The 13,433-nt window shown below is 41.8% G+C and overlaps 1 protein-coding gene across 1 annotated transcript in view; it reads left to right on the top strand.

Annotated features, from left to right (window-relative positions):
* CH25H (cholesterol 25-hydroxylase) overlaps positions 1 to 13,433 on the top strand; it is a 219,663-nt gene that overhangs the window by 160,253 nt on the left and 45,977 nt on the right. Inside the window, exon 7 of the mRNA XM_072971583.1 lies at positions 1,848 to 2,019. The gene's annotated coding sequence lies outside the window, so the exon portion shown is untranslated. The remainder of the gene's footprint in view (positions 1 to 1,847; positions 2,020 to 13,433) is intronic.

The following is a 13,433-nucleotide window of genomic DNA, read 5'->3' as shown; positions in this document are numbered from 1 at the left end:
ACGAATTTAACCGAAGGCTTTCTCTAAGAGGCGGTGAGGAGTTATTGAGGATTTGTAAGCAGAGGAGCAAAGCACTCTGCCTTATATTTTAGAAAGTCTAGCAGCAATTTGGAAGATGGATTCAAGTAGTGTGAGCCTGGAGTCTGGCTAACCAGCAGTTCTGAGGATTTTGTCTAGACAAGTGGTGAGTAGAGTCTGAATAAGTTGATAATGGGACAAAGACCACGGGCATTAAAAAATATTAGTAAGCTCCATTGACCAGCAAGGGTCATGGAAAGGATGTGGGAAGTGTGGGAGAAAAAGATGAGGATGCTTGAGTTTTCTAGCTTAGGCGATTGCTTGTTAAGATAGAACAGCTGGGATGTTTCCTTACTTGGGTTATCCTTCTCCACTTTTCAGAGAGCCTGGTCTGCAAAAGAGGCTTCCAGGAACACTGGACTTATGTCCAAGGCATGGGTTTTCCACTTGTTTATCCATGTTTGTGTCATAGGTCTTAGCAATTTCTTACCCAAAATTTATGTGAAAAAAAGAGTCTTAGATCAAGAAAGGAAGTAATGGTGGTAAAATTTAGACCTGAACTCTGCTGAAATGTGTGTCTGAGAATTCCTGGCAAGGAAGGATGTGAAGCAATCTGAAATGATGCTGTCTTTGCTCCATGGCAAGTCGTGAAGAGATCCAGAGGGTTGCTCAGCCCGCATATCTGCTTGGATGTTATCCATTTGCATGGTGAGGAGAAACTATCCTCTGAGGCAAGAGGAAGAACAGAGGATGTATCTGCCCAGATGCCTCCCAACTGATGTTTTCCAATGGTCAAAATTTCCCCCACAAGGAGATTATGCCCCTGTACTTCCGGAAAGTGTCATCCAGTCTTTTCAGTAATGTCTTGGGATGCTGGACCCTACACCCTGATGTGCGGTGTTCTGTCTACACCCAGAAATGGTGATCAGAACCAGACACATCGAGAGTGCAGGTGGTCAGTCAAGGCTGGGTTGACATACTCAGCGCAAGTTACTAGGTGGACTCATGCAGCAGAACGATGGGGATAAGCAGACTTTCAACATCATTAGTCATTAGGGAGTTGCAAATCAAAACCACAGTGAGCTATTACTTCATATCCACATAGGATGGCAATAATCAAAAAGACAGTAGCAAGTGTTGAGGAGAATGTGGAGAAATTGGAATCCGCATTCATTGCTGCTGGGAATGTAAAGTAGTGCAGCCACTTTGCAGAAAATTTTGTTAGTTCATCAAGATGTAAAACATAGAGTTACCATGTGGTCCAGCAATTCCTCCTACTCCTAGGTATATACCTAAGAGAAATGACAACATGTCTACACAAAAAACTAGTACACTCATGCTCATAACCAGCATTGTTCATAATAGCCAAGAAGTGTAAACAAGTCAAATATCCATCAACTGATAAATAAAACGTGATACATCTATACAGTGGACTATTATTCACCCATAAAAAGGAATGAAGTACAGATATGTAGTATAACATGGATGAACCTTATGCTAAGTGAAAAAAACGAGTCACAAAAAGCAACATACTGTGTGATTCCACTGATACCTGATGTCTCGAATATAGAGACAGAAAATAGAGTAGCGGTTACCTAGGGCTGGGGCTGGAGAAATGAGGACTCACTGTTAACAGGTGTAGGGTTTTTGCAAGAGGTGATAAAAATGTTCTAAATTTAGACTATGGTGATGTCTGCACAATTCCGTGAATACACTAAAAACCATTGAACTGTACGCTTTAAATGGGGGAATGTTATGGGGGTGCTGATCAGGTAGAGGGGATATTTAACTTCTCTGAACCTCAGTTTTGTCATTTGTAAAATACTTAGTCCGCAGGTTTTTGTTGGAAGAAGCGATGTCTGAAGTGCCCGGGTGGGACCTGGCCCTTGAGAAGCGCACAGCTGTAAATTCTCCTCAAGGAGATAATGTGGAACCTGTTTTCAACACGGATTTTAGAGAGGCTGATGGACAGGATGGGCTGTTTCCAAGACAAACTTACAGGTAAGCTTAATTTAATACGTAGTTTTCAAGGATTCAAGGCTCCTGGAAGCCCATGTATGCGTCCTCTGGGTCAGTATTTCTCAGGGAGCCTTCACTGGAAGTCACTCGTGGGGAAGCACGTTAGGAATTCAGATGTGGGCACTGCTCCTCTGCACACGAGAACAGTCCTCTCCAATTTAAACTTCCCCTGCTGGGTGATTCATGAACACTCAGTGCCACAGTGGTTAAATGACCACAATCAAAATGTCCTGCCTAACGTTCCAGGTTATTCTCAGGAATAAAAGAATGCAGCCCACGTGCACTCAGAATGTATTTGGCTGTGGTTGGATGTGGTTGGCTTGTCTTTCCCACAAGACTGCAAGCTCCCAAGTACTAGAAACTCTGCCCAGTAACTTCCTTCTTGTATGAACACGGCAAAGGTGCTCCGACCTGAGAGAGAGGGTCCTAAAGGAGGCTAACGGCCTGGTGCTCTGGGAAGATTAGCCGGTGTGATGGCTTCAGTTAGGGTCCAGCAGACACTGTCAGTATTTGAGTTTGTAATAACTATCTTGTAGTCCAATTCTTGGAAAAATAAAACATCTGAAATTTCCTAATTTCCTCTATGAATATCAAATAGCACCTTATTTAGTAAAAGTTACAAAGTCAAAGATACAAAATGAGCAGAGTTTAACCCAGCTATAGGTTTGAGTTGCTTGTGCTTAAATATAACTTTCAACAAATGTGTATGTACCTATCTGCATGGGAAATGGCTTAAAAATAACTTTTGTTTTATAGATGTCTAAAAGAATAAGCCCACATAATTCAAATGTTCATCACTGGCTAGAGATAATCAGTTTTAATTGTTCATGAATATCTGTTCATATCTAAATAGAGATACGTTTAGATTTGGAAGGATACACAGTTTGATGTCACTTCCTTGAGAAGCCCTTCCCTGGTCTTCCACCCCTAATCCAGTCTAGATTAAGTTTCCTGGTTATACCAGTTCATAGCACCTCTACTTTTTCTTGATACCCCTTACTGGAGAAGAAATTATTTAGTTAATTGCTATAGATGTTTTCTGCTATATATTCCCACCATGAGATAAACTCAGGGAAGTAGATAAACTCCATGAAGTGAGAGCAGTGTCTAACTACTTGCTGCTATGTCCCTAGCATTTAACTGAGTGCCACAGATAGAGTTGGATAGATATTCAGTGCCGATTTCTTGAGTTAACAAAGTGTGGTATTAAAGCTCTGTGTGTGTACATGTGGGCGCTTCTCAAGCTAGTTAGCTCCCACCTCGTTTTGTCAAGTGCAATTATGAAGCATCAAGTGGAAACAAAAAATGCCACTATAGCGCTTATTAGGAACTACTGAATTTTGTAAACTTGAAACAGAATAGAGAGTTCTCCCCCACCCCCCGCCCACACACACACACACACAGTTTGTGAAAAGCGGTATGAGGATAGAAGATGCCTCCCTGAATTGACCCTGGTCTGGTCATCTTTGCTGAGTGTCAGCTGAGAGCCTTCTCTAGGTAGGGGCAGGCACTCCCTCATCTAACTTTAAATCTTATGTCAGACCCATGTTGGTTTTCACTTAATGTTCATTAGGTTTCCAATGAGCATAAGACTAAGATTTCGTGCAAATGGCACTGCTCATTATTTTAGAACTCTCTCTAAAGTACAAAAGCTCGATCTGAATTGTCAGCAGAAAGGTGTATGAATTTGTACAAAGCTTTATCTTCTTGGAGTCTCATCTTCTTGGAGTCTCAGTTTCTTCATCCTTAAAATGGGGGTAATAATAATAATAATAACCTACCTCAAAGTCTGGGAGTAGAATGCATTGATGACAATAAAATTTAAAGGTGTTCTTGCATGGACTGGTGATAATACGCTGTAAATGGAAGAGTAGGAATATCTCAAACCTCTCCACGTCTGTGACCCTCCATCCTCACCCCCCGCAGGAAACTATCTCAGCAAACTTCCCTGTTGAAACACTTGCTCTTTTTTTTTTTAAATAGAAGTATAGCTGATTTACAATATTGTGTTAGTTTCTGATGTACAGCATAGTGATTCAGTTATACATATAATATATATTCTTTTCATGTTCTTTTCCATTATGGTTTATTACAGGATATTGAGTATAGTTCCCTGTGCTATACAGTAGGACCTTGATGTTTATCTACTTTATATATAGTGGTTTGTATCTGCTAATCCTAAACTCCTAATGGATTCCCCCCACATCCTCTTTCCCCTTTGGTAACCATAAATTTGTTTGCTATGTCTGTGAGTCTGTTTCTGTTTTATAAATAAATTCATCTGTGCCATATTTTAGATTCTACATGTGAGTGATATAGGGTGTTTGTCTTTCTTTTTTTGACTTACTTCGCTTAGTATGATCATCTCTAGGTCCACCCATGTTGTTGCAAATGGCATATTTCATTCTTTTTTATGGCTGAGTGTTCTATTGTGTATATATACCACATCATCTTTATCCAGTCATCTGTCGATGGACCCTCAGGCTGCTCCCATGTCTTGGCTATGGTCAGTAGTGCTGCTGTGAACATTGAGGTGCACGTATCTTCTCGAATTAGAACTCCTTCTGGATATATGCCCAGGATTGGGATTGCTGGATCATATGGCAACTCTATTTATAATTTTTAAAGGAACTTCCATGCTGTGCTCCATGGTGGCTACACCAGTTTGCATCCCCACCAATAGGAAACACTGGCTCTTACTGACATGAAGGGCAGAGATTGAGGCAAGGGATGAGGTGATCTATCAAAACTATTACTGCCGTCGTCCAAATTCTGGATCTTCATCCAAAGCAAACTCATCCAAGGAAATGAAAGTCTGATAAGCATTGTATATGTCACCTTCTGAAGCTGAAGAAACCAGAAAAGCCTTTGATTGCTACTATCAGACACAAACTGGCTTTCATTACCTGTCGTTTTCTGACTGTGCAGAATTAAAATCTGCAGCTGAACTTGAAAGTTTTTAGTGCTAAAAGATGCAGTTTCATGGAAGAAGCCAGCCATAAAAGACCACATATGATAGGATTCCATTTGTATAAAATGTCCAGAAGAGTTAAACCCCTAGAGACAGAAAGCAGATTGGTGGTTTCCAGGGGCTGGAGAGAGGGGACAGTGGGAAGTGATCCTCAGTGGATACAGGGTTTTCTTTGGGAATGATGAAAAGTTTTGAAATTAGAGAAAGGTGGTGGTTGCACAACACTGTAAGTATACTGAATACCACTGAATTGCCCACTTTCAAGTGGGTAATCTTATGTAAATTTGATCTCAGTTAAACACAAAAAAGGGAGGGGTGAAGAAAGGGACTTTCCAAAGTCTATATTCTTAAGAAAGCCCTTTCTCAGTGAAAAGATGAGTAAGGTGTGAGGCATAGGTCAGCTGCTAGAAAAGTTGGAGGAGTGAAGAAACTGCCCCAGGGCAGAGTGTGCCTGGAACAAGAAGTACTTGAAAGGATTCAGAGTAGAAAATGCTGGTTTGAGGCCCCCTCCCCTCATTTACTGATTCAGGGCTCCACCCATTTAACAAGTGGGCTTTGCACCCTCCACCCCAGCCCACAAGTGCAATCAAGTCCATTTACTGATTTTGTTTTCCCATTTACTGTTTATTGTGTGTCTCCTGCTTCTAAAACCTCAGCTCCACAAATGGCAGAGTCTTCGGCTATTTTATTTCTGTTTTAGTGAAGGGCCTGGCTCAAAAATAGTAGTCGTTCAATAAATATTTGCTGAAAGAGGAAAAATTCTGTAGTTCCATTTCAGCACCTTCCTTTCTCTATCAGTGTGATGTCTGAACACAGTCCAAGTGAAGCAGGTTTCTACAGCCTTTGCTGAAAACTTCACCAGCAGCCCTGTCTCCCGTTGCCTAAGATGAGAGCAGAAACACCCACGTCCAGGTGCAGGGGCTGTCACGTCCAAGCTAGGTCGTTCACACTGGCCACACGCCCAAGGGGTCAGACCGCATAGCTTTCCGGCTCTGTTCGCTCTTCAGATCAGACCTTCTCTGCTGGGGGAGCAGCTCAGGGGAGGAGCACCCTCTGAGGAGTAGCGGGGCTGAATGTTTGCTTAGAAATTGTGAGACCCTTGCCAGTACTGGTCAAAAATTCCAGGTGGTCTGTGATAGCCATTGTGAAAGAATTCCAGGAGACTCGTGGAACTTCATTTCTAAACTACCTGCACAGCTTTACAAGTCCAAAGGCATGGCTCAGTGGGATAGCGAAGCCTGCTTGTATCAGTTCACAAGAGTCAGTAGTTAAATGCTCAGGAATTTTGTAAGCCAATTCCTGCACCGCTGCCTCCTCCTGCAGGGTGAAGGCCCTGGTCCAGAAGGCACTGGCTCACTGATTTGGAAGCAAAGATAAGCCCAAGAGGTCCAGAGGTAAAGCTCAAGACAATTCTGTTGAGTCTGCCAAGTCTTGTTACTCAAATGTACCCATAAACAGGGTAGAACTTTGAAGGATGCTCTGCAGACTGCCCAGCCTAAGTCTGATTATCACCCCAGAAATGTTTCCAAGTACTTGCTGTGAACGTAAAAGGATGAACAAAATACACAATTCTGCCTTCATTAGTTAACCTTCATTTGTGAGTAGAGGATATTTTGTCAAACTTTGATTCAAAATAGAAAATAATAAGTGCAGTTATAAGGGAAGCTAAAAATAGCTTCTGGGCCTTAATCTCTCTCCTTCCACTGGTCTGTTTTTGCATAATGCAGTGTCTTAAACTGTGGTCCAAGGGCTTTCAGCATCACAACTCTCAAGGATGCTCGGTGATGTGCACATTCCCAGGCACAGCGCTGGACTCACTGAAGGTCCCTGGGAGCAGGACCAGGGGAAAATGCATTTAAAAATTTCCTCAGGTCACTCTTATGCGCGTGAATGGTTAATCACCTGTGTCATAGTACATTAGAATTCATTACACTTGCACTTGTATTTTTCTCTTGTCCCTCTCAATGTAAAGAAGGGCAGGTGAGATGTGTCTGTATTTTATAAATGAGGAAACAGAAACTCAGAAATGTTCAAGGTCACAAGTTAACTTGTGGCAGATCTAGAATTGGACCTTGCATTTGCCTGGTTGTAGATCGAGTCTTTGACCTACCAGTCCATGCTGGGCTCCATACTTTCCTCTATTGGAAAAAAAAAATGAATCAAAATATGAAATGACTGGAAAATGTTCCCAAAAGGTAACAGTCTTTTGTACAATCAGGGCAGTTAGTACTAGGAGAAACACTGCCATCTTGTGGTCACTTGGAAGCAAAGTGCAGCCTTGTGGTTGAACAGGGGATCATTTCTTTTTGCTTGCCTTTCAGGGATGGGTCTGTGCTGAGCCATCCTCACTCTCCTTTGATGCGTCTGAAGGACCAGCTGACTGGTTCTTTGACTTTTGGCCTTTGGGATTTGTAGCTGAGATTTGTTTCCTCCTAGCTGAAGTTAACGTACTCATTGAGGGCAGATACCACAAGATGACTAGTGCTGTACAATAACCAGTAGATGCAGGGGACCCTAGTGAAATACTTCCTGAGGCCAACAGATCCTAGATCTCTAGATCTTTAGTCTTTTTTTTTTTAAGATTTTAAAACATTTTTGCTATGGTTACAAAATCTTCCTGATGAAACCAAGGTGTGATCTCACTGTTGGGAAGGGAGACCCCCAATGCCCTCTCCTGGGAGAATACAGAGATGAGGGAGCTCTCTCCTCCCTTCAGCTCCAGCACACTGACCTCTGCAAACTCAGACAGAAATCCTCACAGGGGGCGGTCATTGGACAGATGTATCGTACAGACCACAGAACTATCAGACACCCCCCAGAAACAGCCAGTGTTATCTGGCCAGGGAGTCATGGGACAGTCAGCCTCCAGGATGACAAAAAATCTGCTTCAGCTCCCCCAACCCACTCCCACCCCCCGACATCTGTGCAAATTGCTGATTACTGCTCAGTCCTCAGGTTTGGAACATTTCACACATGCTTCCCTGCCTCAAATGGCAAACTCCCCAGGCTGCTGCATAGCCGAACCACAGTCAGTGACCTCCATCCGCACCACTCCCATGTGAAATATGAAAGAGAGAGAGAAGAAAGGGCACATCAAAAGGAGGGACGGAGGAAAAGAAGAATAAAGATGGGGAAGAGGAACTGAAGAGAGGGGAGGGTGTGAGAGAGGTGATTTTGTGCAGTGCTATAGAAGAGAGGGAGGAGGAGGAAGCTGAGAAAATGAGGATGAGCAGGAAGGAAAGGAAAGGGTCTGCTTTTCTGGTGCAGTGGTCGCCAGGCACCCAGATTCCATGTTTCTGGATCTGTGGCTCCAACAGGAGCTGATAGTTGATGGCTGAAGACATCTCGCCAGGCGGCTAATGTTACCACATAGATTGGTCTTCTTTCATTAAAAAAAAATAAAGAAAGAGAGATCAATATTGGTTTCAGGAAGCTAATCCCTTCCTTCAAACATTCTTATGGAAGAAAAGAAGATAGAGCTTGGTTTCTGCTTTATCTATGATAAGTGTTTCCAGACAGACACTTCACTTGGTGGCTAGAAATTAAATGTAGGACTTTTAAGCAAAACCTGCAGCACTCTCCTGACATTCACTTGGTCTCATGGTAAACTGAGCTCTTCTACTTTAAAAATGCAAAGTCTACAGTCTGAGCATAGTATTTACTCCCACCATAGTAATATCAAGCTACCGACAGTTTAACAATTGGCTCACATATTTCCTAAGTGTTTAACAATTGACTCTTGTGAGCTGGTACAAACAGGCTTTCCGAGCCATGCCTTTGGACTGCCTGTCCTATAATGTAATACACTTTTCTATTGTCAGCTTGAGTTGAGGACCCCAAATAGCCCACCACTCCTACCCAGACACCCCTTTCACCCTCTTATCAAGAGTCCTCCTTCCCACTACATCTTTGGAAATTTAGGGGAGCCTGATCCTACCCCGGGCTCAAGGAATGAGGCTTGTGGACTTAGTCAACCAGCCCATCTTGTCCCTGTGCTACATAACTGTTGTCTTTTCCGGATGTTGTGACATGCAGATAGGTCCAGGTAACTTGTCATTATCACTCAGACAAGTAGGTACTGATGAAGATGGTAAATCCAAGAGACTCACAAGGAATCATGACTGGAGGCACTGGGTTAGGTTAGTCCTTAACCCCCCGCCCCCATCTCTGAACTTCCAGTGAAATATACCAGTCACTTTACATTTTGCTTGAACATCTGAGTTGGGTTATTATTACTGTCAAGGTATAGAGTCAGGCACTGTGGTATATACTTCATATGCATTTTATTTAATCCTCATAAAACCCCCAACATATTGAAACAAGTTTCCCATTTTATAGAGGGGGAAACTGAGGCCCAAAGAGATTAAAACATTTGTTTCTACTATTATGGAGAAAATAAATATTTAATCCCAGATCTGTAGGCCTCAAGATTCACCCCGATAACAAAACTCAGATCCATTTGACCACTCGGACTACAGGAAACCCCACGGGCTCTGTTCTGCTCTCTTTTCATTTCTGTCAAAGGGCACTGTGTAACTGAAAACAAATTGAGAGTTACTTGTAACTTAAAAATGTAAAACAAAACATTGCTTCTGATCATCCAATGACAAAACTGGGGACTTAGGGTCAATACAGAGTTATAAGTTCATTTCTTGAGGGTCACTCCCTCCCCATCTGAACAAACATCAATGATACACAACATATTTTATAAGGAAAACTAAAAGGCATAGCCAGGCTAAAGAATAAGAACTCTTTCCTTGCTGTAAGAACGGGAAACAATTGCAAAGTAATTAATGACTTTGGACACAAGCCAAAGCTGCGTGCTATCAATGCCTGGAAGAAAAGCCGAGTTTGCTCCTGGGTTTAGCCAAGGCTAAATGTGCAGAAGGACAGGAGCCAGGCTCCTTTCTTAAAACCAGGGACTGAGGCTGAGCTTTCTGACTCATGAAGGACACCTGAAACAGGGCTACTGCCAAACACCGCCTGGGACCTATGTGAGGTTATGGGGCTTGGGAGCTGGGAAGACCTAGATGCAGCCTCATGACGTGGAACTGAGCCAAGCTGCCCCCAGATGTGTGACTGAACATGTGACAGCCCCAAAGTCACCAAGTGACACCAGTGTGAGTCACCAGATGCCTCTGTAAATCCTGGCTCAGAACTGAGGACTGTGGAAGCCCTGGTAAAAGAAGCCACAAAACTACTAGGTAGACAAAGGTGAGTGCAGAGAAATAGGGGGAAAAAATCTGTCATTCAAGATGAACCTACAAAGCTCAAAAACACCAAAGGAAATCACACGAGAAAAGCCACACTACAAAATCAGCATGAAATCACTGCAGTTAAAGTCATGGTAACAAAACCATTCTAAAAAGGATTTTAAAATAACTAGAAGATCCTCAAAGAGATAGATGGTGGAATAAAATCTATTAAACTATACTAAGTTGCCAATGAAAGCCAAGCAGAAATGAAACAGGTATAAGTGAAAGTGTGAACGAAGCAATTAGAAATGCTAAGAATGAAAGATGTAGACAACAAAATATACATCTCAGTGGGCAGAATACTAAGCCTGATTAATAAGAAAGAAAATAGTTAATTTGAAGAGAGTCATGGGAATTCCCCCAAATGCCACATATAGAGACAATTACATTAAAAAAAAAAAAGAAGTAAAAATAAGAGACCTGAAAAATAACTCAAGAAGCTTCACCAGATAACACAGATTGTTTCAGAAGAGAAAAGGGCTGAGAATTTTCCAGACATGACAAAGGCTACAGCCCTGTCTTTCAGATTTAAAACTTACTCTTACTAAATAGGTTAAGTAAAACTAAATCCACACTGAACCTCATTATAGTGAAATAGCAGAACACCGAGGGAAAGGGTAGGGGAAGCTTTAAAAATGACCAGAGTTAAAAAATAAATATTGCCTTTGAAGGAATGATATTTAGGCCAACTGCAGACATTTGATCCACAGTGATAGATGTAAGAAGATAGTAGATCAACATTTTCCAAGTGCTGAGGGAAAATTGCAGGTACCCTGGCATGAAGTTCTATACTCAGATAAATTCCCTTTTAGGAGTGAGGATGGAAAAAATCCTAAACTGCATTGAGTAGATTCCTTATCCAGACAGTTGTACAGAAACTGACGATTCAATAGTCCAAAAAATGTCTGATCAAATCAGAGTTGGGAGAACGCCGTGTACAAGCCGATGAGATAGACCAAGATGTGTGAAGCAAGGCTCACCGTGTGATCTGTGACCTCCTCCTACAAACAGCCTTTGTTCTGCAGCTCATGGGTGACCTCTGGGTGACGCTCTTACCCTGAATGTCTGCCACAAAGTGGCCCAGACCAGGTCCACCACAATAAAGGTGATCTTGAACCAAGGGCACCTTAGACTCTGGGACACGACTGTGATTATTGGGAAGAGTGACACTCAGGAGAAACTGTGAAGGAAAAGAGCCACTGCACCACGTCCAAAGACTTTCTCAACCTCCTTCGTCCTCCCAAAGGAACCTGAATTTCTTGGGTTGGAATGCACCGGAGTGGGTGCAGGGCGTTCTCTAACTCACTTCACCTGGCAAAGTACAAGGTGTGCCTCAGAGATACCGTGGATTCAATTCCAAATGACCGCAATGAAGCAAGTCCCACAAGTTTTTTGGTTTCCCAGTGCATATAAAAGTTACGTTTACACTACACGCAGTCTATAAGTGTGCAATAGCATTATGTCTAAAAAAATGTACATACCTTAATTAAAAAATGCTTTGTTGCTAAAAAATGCTACCTGCCCATCATCTGAGCCTTCAGCAAGCCGGAATTTTTTTTTGCAACAGTACCATCAACAATCACTGATCACAGATCACCATAACAAATATAATCATAATGAGAAAATTTGAAATATTGCAGGAATTACCAAAATGTGCATGAAGTGAGCAAATGCTGTTGGAAAAATGGTGCCAAGAAACTTGCTCGATGCAGGGTTGCCACAAAATTTCAGTTTGTAAAAAGCACGATATCTGTAAAGTGCAATAAAGAGAAATTCAATAAAATGAGGTCCGCCTGTAGGACTTCTGCTTCTGGCCATGAAGATTAACTAGTTCCAGAGTTGCCCTCCTACTGTCTGCAACTAGAAAACTGGACAACTGTTAGTACAGACCATCCCTTGGAGAAGACAAACTAATGAGGTGAGCCCTTTGATCTCTCAGACTTTCTGCCCAGAGGCAACTTCCAGATCCTAGGGCAGGAGGAGCTCTAAGAAGAGCACAGTCATCATGTGAAAGTGGAGGAGCAGAGGGTGGAGTTCAGGAAGCAGAGGCTGCCAGAATTTTCAGAACAACGTACTGAAAAGAAGGAAGGTACCCACAAAAGAGATCCAGAAATCTGTATGGAAATTCCCTGGAGTCTTTGGCCAATACTATGTGCACATGCAGAGAGAAGACTTTCCCAAAACCAGGCAAACAACAGCTATGGATGCTGTAAGCAGAACAAAGTGGACATAGCGGTCGGAGATGTGGACGATCCAACCAATCAGAGTGAAAAGACCTCACTGAACAGCCCCAGGAAGTGCTGGACTTTAGTCATAGGGCTAAACCGGCCATTGAGTGCAGGTTGCCAGCCCTAACAAAGATAGACCCAAACTACCTATGCTGTAGCCACTGGCCACATGTGGTTGTTGAGCCTCTGAAATGTAGCCAGTCCAAACTGACACCTGCTTATAAGTATATATAAAATACAAACCACCTGACTTCAATTGAAAAATAAAATAAAATGCAACCCAGATTTTGAAGACTTTACTGTGGAAAAAAAAAAGAATGTAAACTATCTCATTAATAGTTTTTATATTGATTACATGTTGAGATGATAATATTTGGGGAGCAATGATTTAAATAAAATACATTATTAAAATTAAATTTTAAAAAAAGAGATCGTCCAGTGATCACTAAGTAGCCAGAATGGGAAGTATGCATGAAAGAATATTTCAAAATATCCATTTAGCTTTCTTACCAACAAAACCAACCCTTTGAAATATTTACTTTCTTATCCACACTTCCAGTGCCTGATATGTAATCCTGTCGTAGTAAATCTTCACATAATAAATAATTAGGCATTGTTTGGGAGGGGTATTCTTGGGAGTAACAGGGAATTATTTAACTACTAAAATGGCTTTAAAATGGCAATAACTCCTGAGAGACCAAAGAAAGGATTAAAGCTTTATAAACAGGTTACATTTAGCAATAGTTAGAAATGAAGGAAAACAAAAACAAAAAGCAAGCCCCCACCAAAAAAAAAAAGAGATAACCAGAAATTCCAAAAACATGATTTTAATTAAATATTTTTTACCTATATTCTATATGTACAAACAAGAGGAGAGAATCTTCTATCAATGGATGCTCTTTAGGAAGTCCTAAGTATCTTCTTCAGCTTCTGCCTATTTTC

This window comes from Vicugna pacos, chromosome 11 (assembly GCF_048564905.1).
Source record: "Vicugna pacos chromosome 11, VicPac4, whole genome shotgun sequence".
In the NCBI taxonomy this organism is placed as follows: Eukaryota; Metazoa; Chordata; class Mammalia; order Artiodactyla; family Camelidae; genus Vicugna; species Vicugna pacos.
The sequence above is the reverse complement of the archived record's forward strand: the minus strand, read 5'-3'. Positions and strand labels throughout refer to the sequence as shown.